The sequence below is a fragment of the Schistocerca americana genome, unplaced genomic scaffold (assembly GCF_021461395.2).
Source record: "Schistocerca americana isolate TAMUIC-IGC-003095 unplaced genomic scaffold, iqSchAmer2.1 HiC_scaffold_77, whole genome shotgun sequence".
NCBI lineage: Eukaryota > Metazoa > Arthropoda > Insecta > Orthoptera > Acrididae > Schistocerca > Schistocerca americana.
The window spans coordinates 5,001-15,000 of NW_025726533.1; the positions used below are offsets into that span (position 1 = coordinate 5,001).

The following is a 10,000-nucleotide window of genomic DNA, read 5'->3' on the forward strand; positions in this document are numbered from 1 at the left end:
GACTACTGGCAGGATCAACCAGGGAGCTGCGTCAACTAGAGCTGAGCAGCCGGCCGCCCGGGAGTGTGTCCCGGGGGCCCGCGCGAACACGCAAGCGTCCGCTCAATTATTCTGCAAACAGGAGGAGGCTGAGCTCCCCTGCACCATACACCTCGAAACCCTCTCAGGTCCCGGCGGCGCGCAGCGCCGTCCTAAGTACTTGGTCGGGTTCGAGAGAGGCGCAATCGCCCGGAGTTTGGCGAGTAGACGCTTTAGGTGCGACCACCCGTGCTCCCAACTGAGCTTGCCGCTGCCGACAGAGGCCCGGGAGCGTGCTGTCGTGGCATTGCCGGCGGGAGACAACACGCGCCACCTACGGTGACCGGCAGCTCCAACGCCAGCGCCACAGAAGGACAAAAGCCCCACTTGGGTGCCGAAGCGAACTCTCCCAGCACAGCGCACGCGCCAACACGTCCGCACAGCTGCGATACAAACCACCTGCGAGAACCGCAGAGGCGACCGAGCAGCAGACGGCGTCGCGGCGCCGAGCGCCGGGCGGCGGCGCATCCTCAGCGCACACAGTCCTCAATCGGACCAGCACACTGCAGATGTCCACCGCGCTTCGCACCGGGCCCGCGAGGACCTACTTTGGCCGCACGGCGCCGCGTGCAGGGTGCGCCGGCGCGCAGCTGCGCCGCCTGCCGCCTCCGTCGGCCGGCGCGCCTGCCACTGGCCGCCCCCACCAGCCGGCTGTAGCGCGTGCGCCCACGCACCGCGCGGCCAGCACGCCGGGAGGCCCCCCCTCACCGGCCGGGGACGGTCCCACCCAGCCACCGCCGCGTATCGCTTCACACCCAGATGCCATTCACGTTCGTGGGCATGGTGGGTATCGCTGGAACAACCGGTTGGTAGCTCAACCGATCGTCGCCATCACTGATTCACCTCTAGCGAGAACAACCGCACCACAACGGTTTACCAGTTGTTCATTTGCGTAACGTCACCAGCAAACGTAGGCGTCCATCGCCATTTGCAAATTCAACGATTGTTGCATGCCTGTGTCAGGTGTCACGACACACTATGTCTGCCCACATACACGCAACAACATGTGCACGCTTCGCGAACACGTGGAAGGTGGCCCCCGTACGTATGCGATGTCCATTGCGCGAACGACTGTCAACCGGCCTCTGTCGCATGTCGCAGATGTGGAACGCAGTGCACCATGCTATCACGGTGTGTGAGAAGAGACGACTACGTCTGACAACACGCGCCACTACATCAACAGACGGCTCATGCTGATCGCCATCCAGGGCATACCACACTGCAATCCAGCTCTTATAGGGAGACGACACGTAGCTGAGTGCACAACATTTGGACCGCATGGTTCGCCGTTGTTGGCGCAGTCGTTGTACGGTCACATGTACCACGATGTATCATTCAGTACATGAGGACCAATGTGCAGTACAGTGTGTGATTTGGACGTACAACATCAGCGGACAGTTGACACAGGCCGTACCACAGCGTAGGCTAAGTGCTTCGCCATGCAAATGCCAATGAACAACTGCAAATGCCAATGAACAACTGCAAAGGGCATTGAGCATGTACGTCCTGCTGCCATCCACATTACAGTGTATAGCTGCAAGGTGTTTAACATGAAGCGATACACTGGGGACCGGGCAGTGCGAGTAGCAAACTATATTGCGGGGGTTGCAGTTAGGCAACACTACACTAATTTAACGCGTCGTATGACAATTACAGAGCAGGTTAAGGCCCAACGTGTGTTGGGTTAAGGCCCAACGTGTGTTGGGTTAAGGCCCAACGTGTGTTGGGTTAAGGCCCAACGTGTGTTGGGTTAAGGCCCAACGTGTGTTGGGTTAAGGCCCAACGTGTGTTGGGTTAAGGCCCAACGTGTGTTGGGTTAAGGCCCAACGTGTGTTGGGTTACAGCACAATATCGGTTACGTTACGGCGCAATGTGGGTTACGTTAAGGGGCAATGTGGGTTACGTTACGGCGCAATGTGGGTTACGTTAAGGGGCAATGTGGGTTACGTTACGGCGCAATGTGGGTTAGGCTAAGGCGCAATATAGGTTTCATTAAGGCGCAATATAGGTTACATTAAGGCGCAATATAGGTTACGTTAAGGCGCAATATAGGTTACGTTAAGGCGCAATATAGGTTACGTTAAGGCGCAATATAGGTTACGTTAAGGCGCAATATAGGTTACGTTAAGGCGCAATATAGGTTACGTTAAGGCGCAATATAGGTTAGGTTAAGGCGCAATATAGGTTAGGTTAAGGCGCAATATAGGTTAGGTTAAGGCGCAATACAGGTTAGGTTAAGGCGCAATACAGGTTAGGTTAAGGCGCAATACAGGTTAGGTTAAGGCGCAATACAGGTTAGGTTAAGGCGCAATACAGGTTAGGTTAAGGCGCAATACAGGTTAGGTTAAGGCGCAATACAGGTTAGGTTAAGGCGCAATACAGGTTAGGTTAAGGCGCAATACAGGTTAGGTTAAGGTACGACATAGGTTAGGTTAAGGTACGACATAGGTTAGGTTAAGGTACGACATAGGTTAGGTTAAGGTACGACATAGGTTAGGTTAAGGTACGACATAGGTTAGGTTAAGGTACGACATAGGTTAGGTTAAGGTACGACGTAGGTTAGGTTAAGGTACGACGTAGGTTAGGTTACGGTACGACGTAGGTTAGGTTACGGTACGACGTAGGTTAGGTTACGGTACGACGTAGGTTAGGTTACGGTACGATATAGGTTAGGTTACGGTACGATATAGGTTAGGTTACGGTACGATATAGGTTAGGTTACGGTACGATATAGGTTAGGTTACGGTACGATATAGGTTAGGTTACGGTACGATATAGGTTAGGTTACGGTACGATATAGGTTAGGTTACGGTACGATATAGGTTAGGTTACGGTACGATATAGGTTAGGTTACGGTACGATATAGGTTAGGTTACGGTACGATATAGGTTAGGTTACGGTACGATGTAGGTTAGGTTACGGTACGATGTAGGTTAGGTTACGGTACGATGTAGGTTAGGTTACGGTACGATGTAGGTTAGGTTACGGTACGATATAGGTTAGGTTACGGTACGATATAGGTTAGGTTACGGTACGATATAGGTTAGGTTAAGGTACGATATAGGTTAGGTTAAGGTACGATATAGGTTAGGTTAAGGTACGATATAGGTTAGGTTAAGGTACGATATAGGTTAGGTTAAGGTACGATATAGGTTAGGTTACAGTACACATTGTTGTAAGGAAAGGTTTAATGGGGGGCGGGGCGGCCGGTTTGTTGATTGTGATTATAGTAAGTGGATGCCTGCGGCATCATCTGATTTGCCACGTCAGGATGCACCTTTGGCTCATGACAGGCGGCGCTCTCATTCCATGCTTGTGGCAGACCTGTGTCTTTCATTCCTGCCATTGTTTGTGTGCTGTGAGAGGAGGCAGTATTGTGATGTTGGGTGCACCCCTGTGTAGGACATGTGTGGGTGTTGGTGGCTTGGCTGAGCAATGGTGGTTGTCGGGTGGGTGGGATATTCTGTTTTCTGAGTGGATCTCCCGGTCTGGTTATGACAGTGTGGATTGTCTAATGTGGCGGAGAGGATGCACTGGGTGTTGTTCCATGCTGGTGCTTACATATTGTCTGTGTGCGTGTTACAGGCAGAGAGTAGTGCGTGATAAGGGTGTGTGGCTGACGTGTGGTTGTGATTGTGAGCAGAGTCTTTCAGCATGTATACGGACAGTTGTATACATTATCTGTATTCTGATGGCTCTATCTATTACTAATCAGCGCCGTGTATACGTTTAATCCGGTTCCAGTCGAAACTGTTGTATCTCTGTACATTAGTGACACGGCGAGCCCGCTATGTAGTTACTCGTCTCGGCAGCTTCCACCGGTGTATGGTAAATGATTATAAGGAATCAGTCTAGTCGTCAATACCGATGGTGTGACGTCACATGTCTGGGGTGGGGGGCCTTTCCGGTGGGTCATGGCCTAGAAAGACTCTCCCCACGCAGGGGGGCTTGGACTGTCATTACCTCTTCCGAGTAATATACTTGCCGTACGTTTTTGCGACTGCGAGTGCAACGCCCACCGGTACCGACATGGATGGAGCGCCTCCTAGCTGATCGCTCAGCATCGGCATTCGTACAGAGAGCAACGCGATCGCGTCTCTAGCTCGTAACTGGTACAGCTCGCAGCTCATGTATAGGGACAGCGGGAATGTCGCATTTTGGACATATCTCTTTTTTTTTTTTTTTTTTTTTACTTTATTGTTATTTTAAAGCCTGTACAGCAGGCAGGCTGTCAGCAGCATACTACGCTGCTCTTCAGCCATAGAAAGTACAATCAGCAAAAACAGGAGAAAAACATAAAAGTTACAAAACGGTGGGCAATAAACAGGAGACACAGAGAAACAAACACGGAGCCGTTCACACTCGACGATAAGCCACACTGCAAACTGTTGAGACGACGCACAAACACTGAAGGAGACGATGGCACTGGTGAACGATGGAGTGTGACGGTAAACACTGAACACTAAACATGACGGCACACACGATACACTGATGGCGGTGATCTCCGGCGCGCGAATGTCCACTGAGCGTGTGCGAGTCCGGGGACCTGCCAAGAGGGCAACAGGGATGAGGAGGGGGAGAGGGGAGGAAAAGAGGATGCCATGGCTTAGGAGACGGGGACAGGAGGATAGGGACAGGGGAGGGGGGGGCCCGGGGGACGAGGGACGAGAAAAGGAGGAGGGAGGGAAAGGGGAGAGAAGGGAGGGAGGGTGCCCCGAGGAGCAAGCACAGGAGGAGGGTGGGAGGATCAAAGTTGGTAGGAGGGGTAGATGGAGGGGAGGAGGGCATCATCAGGGAGGGGGAGCTGGCGGAAGCCACCTTGGGAGAGGGTAAGGAGGGTGGAGAGATGGAGACCGGGTGGGACGTGGGAGTACAGGCGTGGCAGCGGGCGGGGGTGGGAGAGGATCGGGGAGACGAGCGGGTGAGGAGGATCGAGGTTACGGGAGGTGTATAGGATGCGTATCCTTTCGAGGAAGAGGAGGAGGTGGGGGAAGGGGATAAGGTCATACAGGATCCGCGTGGGGGAAGGGAGACGGATGCGATAGGCAAGGCGGAGAGCATGGCGTTCAAGGATTTGGAGGGATTTATAAAAGGAAGGGGGGGCGGAGATCCAGGCGGGATGGGCGTAACAGAGGATAGGGCGGATGAGGGACTTATAGGTGTGGAGGATGGTGGAGGGGTCCAGACCCCACGTTCGGCCGGAAAGGAGCTTGAGGAGACGGAGTCGGGAACGTGCCTTGGCTTGGATTGTCTGGAGATGGGGAGTCCAGGAGAGGCGACGGTCGAGGGTGACGCCAAGGTACTTAAGGGTGGGGGTGAGAGCGATGGGACGGCCATAAACGGTGAGATAGAAATCAAGGAGGCGGAAGGAGGGAGTGGTTTTGCCTACAATGATCGCCTGGGTTTTGGAAGGATTGACCTTGAGCAACCACTGGTTGCACCAAGTGGTGAACCGGTCAAGATGGGATTGGAGAAGGTGTTGGGAGCGTCGCAGGGTGGGGGCAAGGGCAAGGAAGGCGGTGTCATCGGCAAACTGGAGAAGGTGGACGGGGGGTGACGGCGGCGGCATGTCCGCCGTGTACAACAAGTACAGAAGGGGGGAGAGGACGGAGCCTTGGGGCACACCGGCGGAGGGGAAAAAGGTGTAGGAATCGGTGTTATGGATGGTGACATAGGAAGGACGGCGGGAGAGAAAGGAACCGATCAGACGAACGTAGTTAATGGGAAGGGCGAAGGTTTGGAGCTTGAAGAGGAGACCGGAATGCCATACGCGGTCATATGCGCGTTCGAGGTCAAGAGAGAGGAAGATTGCGGAGCGACGGGAATTGAGCTGTTCGGAAAGGAGATGAGTGAGGTGAAGGAGAAGATCGTCGGAAGAGAAGGACGGCCGAAAGCCACACTGGGTAACGGGGAGGAGGCGGTGCTGGCGGAGATGCTGGTGGATGCGGCGGGTGAGGATAGATTCCAGGACCTTGCTGAAGACCGAGGTAAGGCTGATGGGACGGTAGGAGGAGACGGCGGACGGCGGTTTGCCAGGTTTGAGGAACATGAGGATACGGGAGGTTTTCCACAGGTCGGGGTAGTAACCGGTGGACAGGACTACATTGTAGAGCCTGGCCAGGGTGGAGAGAAAAGAGACAGGAGCTTCACGAAGGTGACGGTAGGTGACACGATCGTGACCAGGAGCGGTGTTGCGTTTGGTGCGGAGTGTATTAATGAGATCCTGTGTGGTGATGGGGGCATTAAGGTCCGTGTGTGGAATGTTGTCCAAGTACTGGAAACCAGGAGCGAGGGGAGGGACAGAGGTATCAGTTCGATCGCGGATATCTGGGAAGAGGGAGTAATCGAACTGGGGATCATCAGGGATGGAAAACACATCGGACAGGTAGGAGGCAAAGTGATTGGCCTTACTAAGGGCGTCAGGAAAGGGGTGATCATCGTGGAGAAGAGGATAGTAGGGGGAGGGTTTAGTTCCGGTAAGGCGACGGAAGGCGGTCCAGAACTTGGACGAGTTTATAGGGAGGGTAGCAGTTAAACGGGTGCATGTCTGTCGCCAGTCCCGGCGTTTCTTGGCCGCGAGCAAATTTCGAATGTGTCGCTGTAGTTGCCGGTGGCGTCGTAGGGTGTCCGGGTCACGCGTGCGGAGGAAGGCACGGTAGAGACGACGGGATTCACGGAGGAGGAGGACGGCCTGTGGTGGTAAGGTAGGACGGTGGGGGTGGATGGCAACAGTAGGGACGTGGGCCTCCACGGCCTCAGACAAGGTCTGCTGGAGAAAGGAGGCGGCATGGGTGACATCATCAGGACGGCGGTAGGCGAGAGGGTGGCTATCGACCTGAGTGGAGAGGGTATCCCGGTAGGCATTCCAGTTGGCACGGGAATAGTCATGGATGTACTTAGGGGGAGGGTCATGACGAGGGTCGGGGCGGGGGCGACGGCCGTCTGAAACGGTGAGGAGGACAGGGAGATGGTCGCTACCAATAGGCTCCAGGACATCCACCGTTATGCGACCAAGGAGGTTGGGGGAGGAGAGGATAACATCGGGAGTGGAGTTGGATTCGGGACGAGTATGCTGGGGGATGGGGATGAGGTCGCCTTGAAGGGAGGAGAGGAACCGATGCCACCGCCGTAACTGGGCAGCGGAGCGACTATGGATGTTGAGGTCGGCGGCGATCACATAGGAGGAGAAGGTACGGTCGATGTGGGAGAGGAAGTCGAAAGGAAGAGGGGCGTTGGGGCGGACATAGATGGTGGCACAGGTAATGGTAAGGCCGGGGAAGAAGAGACTAAGGATCAGGTGTTCGGTGGGGTCGGGAAGGAGAGGCTGGAGCCGAACGGGGATCTGGCGGTGGTGGCCAATGGCAACTCCGCCACGCGCAACTGGGAGGGGATTATCGGAGCGGTGGAGGAGATAGGGGGAGGTGTGGATGGAGTGGTGGGGTTGGAGGAAGGTTTCATTGAGGAGGAAGGCATCCACACGGTGGGTAGCAAGGGTGTGCAGGAAGAGGTTCTTGTTGGCGGGAAGGGAGCGGATATTGTTGAAAAGGATACGATGCTGTCGCGCCATGATAAGGACTTAGACGAGGGTGTCAAGGCGGGAGAAGGTGAAATGGGCCTGGTTATTGGAAAAGGTGGCGTACATTTTAAGGTGGAATATGGAACGGGCGGCGAGGGAGATCTGTTGTAAGGTGTGGGGGCGCTGAAAGGGATGGACGTTTTGAAGGACAATGGTGAGGAACCTGATGATGTCCTCAGCAGTGGGGGGGGGACGAAGGGAATTGCCAGGAGGGGTGGGGGCGTCCAGGGGACGGACAGGTACGGTGAGTTCAGGAGTGGTGGGAGGGGGTCGGGCTTTGCACTTTTGGGAGTAGGTGGGGTGGGGGAGGCTGCAGGTATTACAGGAGGGAGGGGATTGGAGGTTGGGGCACTGCCGGAGGAAGTGCGCTTGCCGACAATGTGGGCAGGTGGGGGCCTCGCGGCACTCTGCTGTTGGATGTGCATTGTAGCGCAGACATCTCTGGCAGCGCAGGGATTGAGGGGGGGAACGGGAGGGGTCTACCTGGTACCGCTGATTGAAGAGGAGGGCACCCTCCTTCAGGAGACGGTCAATGGAGGGGGCGTCCTCAGAGAAAACCCGCATAAGGCGGGTGGGGCCGGTCGCGTTGAAAATGCGGCGGACCGCCCGCACCTCCAGGGTGGGATGGGCCTTCAGCTCCGCCAGCACCTCCTCCTCCGTGATCGACGGGCTAAGCCGAGTGATCACGGCGGTGAGGGTCGGCGGGCGACGCGGGGGTTGGGGTTGGCGGGTAGGAGATGCGGAGGGAGCAGGGGTGAGGGAGGCGTGAGGACCAAAACGGGTGATGGGGAGGCGGGAGAGGATGTCAGTATGGAGGGTTGGGCTGGGGGAGGAGATAAGAACAGAATCCCGTCTGGGAGTAAGGAGAGAGATGGGGACGCCAGGGAAATGTTGGCGGAGGAGGAGGGAGAGATTCCGGGCCTCGAGGAAGGAAGGATCGGGACGGGACAGGAGATATTTGTAGAGACCGGGTGGGGAGGAGGAGGAGGAGGAGGAGGAGGGAGCGGGGCCTGGTGGGGAGACGTCCATGGCATTTTGGGGTGGGGATGGCGGGCGGGGTGGAGCCTTTTTAGGAGCAGAGGAAGTGGAGGCGCCACTAGGGCGTTTGACAGCGGCAGATGGGCGGGTGGTGACAGGAGGGACGGGAACGATGGGGAGGTGGTGGGAAGGGACAGGTCCCGGCACGGACGCAGCAGGCGGCGCCGGAGATAGTGACTGTGACTGTGGCAGTGATGGTGATGGTGATGGTGACGATGATGACGGTGGTGGCGGTGATGGCGATGGCGATGGGGAGAGCTGGGCGTGGGCAGTGGCCCGACGGGCCACCACCCTAGCCGGAGCTGCAGTGACAGGCTGGGGGAGTGGGGGGAAAGGATCAGAACGAGAGGAAGAGGCGGGAGATGGGGAGACAAAGAGCGAGGGCGAAGGGATAGAGAGGAGGGGGGGGATGGAAGGAGGGGGGTGGGATTGGGCACACCAAGTGATAGTGGTGGAGGCGGCGGAAGGGGACGTATACACGATGGCGGTGGTGGTAGTAGTGACGGTGGTGGTGGGGGCGGACATGACGACAAGAAGAAGAAAGAAAAACACAGCACTAAAAGGACAGGACACACACTGGGGGACGACGGACGGCGACGGCGACGGCGACGGCGACGGCGACGGCGACGGCGACGGCGACGGCGACGGCGACGGCGACGGCGACGGCGACGGCGACGGCGACGGCGACGGCGACGGCGACGGCGACGGCGACGGCGACGGCGAGAGGCAGGGACGCTGCTGCCGCGGACGGGGCCGGGGCGGCGGCGGCGGCGGCGGCGGCTGCGGCTGCTGCTGCTGCTGCTGCTGCTGCTGCTGGCTGGACTGCTGCTGGCTGGACTGCTGCTGGCTGGACTGCTGCTGCCACCGGAGGGCTGGCTGGCTGGCTGGCTGGCTGGCTGGCTGCGGGACCACTGCTGCAGGCCGGGACCGGGAACTGCTGGCTGGCTGGCTGGCTGGCTGGCTGGCTGGCTGGCACCTAGAACCCCTAACACTTCGAGTAGCGCGAAAAAGGCACAATCGAAGGGCGGTAACCTTGCGGTGTACCGCCGGAGATCGGACATATCTCTTCATGAAAGGGAAGTTATAGGGGTGGATTGCACATTGCGACTGCGGGAAAAGTCCGCCGTTCATCCGCTGGAGTTGCGAGTTGGGCGGTTGGAGTGGGGCGCAGGTGGAGTGATTGCCGGTCCACGATTTCGTGCGGCAGAGGCGCTGGCGTTGGGGTGCTGTGGTCGACAGAGGACGCAGGCTTTGTGGGTGGGGTCGAAAGATGGGCACTGTGGGCCCATCGATGTCTTGGTCGGCTTG

At 57.1% G+C, this 10,000-nt stretch overlaps 1 non-coding gene across 1 annotated transcript in view; it reads right to left on the minus strand.

The window, feature by feature from the left end:
• LOC124590579 overlaps positions 1-25 on the minus strand; it is a 1,910-nt gene extending 1,885 nt beyond the window's left edge. The window contains exon 1 of the ribosomal RNA XR_006976637.1: positions 1-25. This exon is cut by the window's left edge and continues 1,885 nt beyond it. This is a non-coding gene — a ribosomal RNA (small subunit ribosomal RNA).
• Positions 26-10,000: the final 9,975 nt, after the last annotated feature.